The sequence below is a fragment of the Pan troglodytes genome, chromosome 11, assembly GCF_028858775.2.
Source record: "Pan troglodytes isolate AG18354 chromosome 11, NHGRI_mPanTro3-v2.0_pri, whole genome shotgun sequence".
NCBI classification, from domain to species: domain Eukaryota; kingdom Metazoa; phylum Chordata; class Mammalia; order Primates; family Hominidae; genus Pan; species Pan troglodytes.
The window spans coordinates 6,926,069-6,927,048 of NC_072409.2; positions in this window are offsets into that span (position 1 = coordinate 6,926,069).

Sequence of the window (980 nt, forward strand, 5' to 3'; positions counted from 1 at the left end):
AGCCAGGATGGTCTCGATCTCCTGACCTCGTGATCCACCCGCCTCGGCCTCCCAAAGTGCTGGGATTACAGGTGTGAGCCACCGCGTCCGCCCGAGGTTGTCTGTTTTGTATATGAAAAGCATGCTCTGCCCCGGGCCTTAGCTATCTCTCTCTCTTTTTTATTTTTGAGACGGAGTCTTGCTCTGTGGCCCAGGCGGGAGTGCAGTGGCACCACCTCGGCTCACTGCAACCTCCACCTCCCGGGTTCAAGCGATTCTCCTGCCTCAGCCTCCCAAGTAGCTGGGATTACAGGCGCCCGCCACCACGCCCAGCTGATTTTTTGCATTTTTAGTAGAGGCGGGGTTTCACCGTGTTCGCCAGGATGGTCTCGATCTCCTGACCTCGTGATCTACCCGCCTCAGCCTCCCAAAGTGTTGGGATTACAGGCGTGAGCCACCGCGCCCGGCTGGAAATCCATAATTTCAATGGATCAGAATTTGCCTGTCACGTTCTCTGTGCCAGGCACGGAGCGGGGGGGCGGCAGGGATGGAACCCGGCACATGGGCCTCTGCCTCCTTGGCGCGCTGTAGGCGCGAGCCTAAAGTCATCAGGCGACAGCCCCCGCCACGTTCCGGGGCGCCCCGACGGCTCCAGCAGCGGGTGGGGTGGGAGGTGTCCGGACAGTCCGGAGGCCTCGATGGCCAAGAGGAGCCTGGGCTGGAGGGGGCCAGGCCCGGGGGCGGCCGGGGGAGGGCCCGGGACTGGCGCAGAAGCAGCGCGAGGCAGAGGCAAGCACTCGGACCAAGGCGCAGCCCCAGCCTCGGGGTGCGGAACGGGCACCTTCCGGGCCACTTGAGTCTGAGACCTTGTAGCCGGCTCGAGGCCGGGGCGCAGCAGTCCCTGCCAGCCAGCTTTCGGCGCAATGGGACGCGGGCGCTCCTGGTGTGCCGGCCTCGGGCCCTGCACCCTCACGCATGCGCGCCCCCCCCCCCCGTGGACT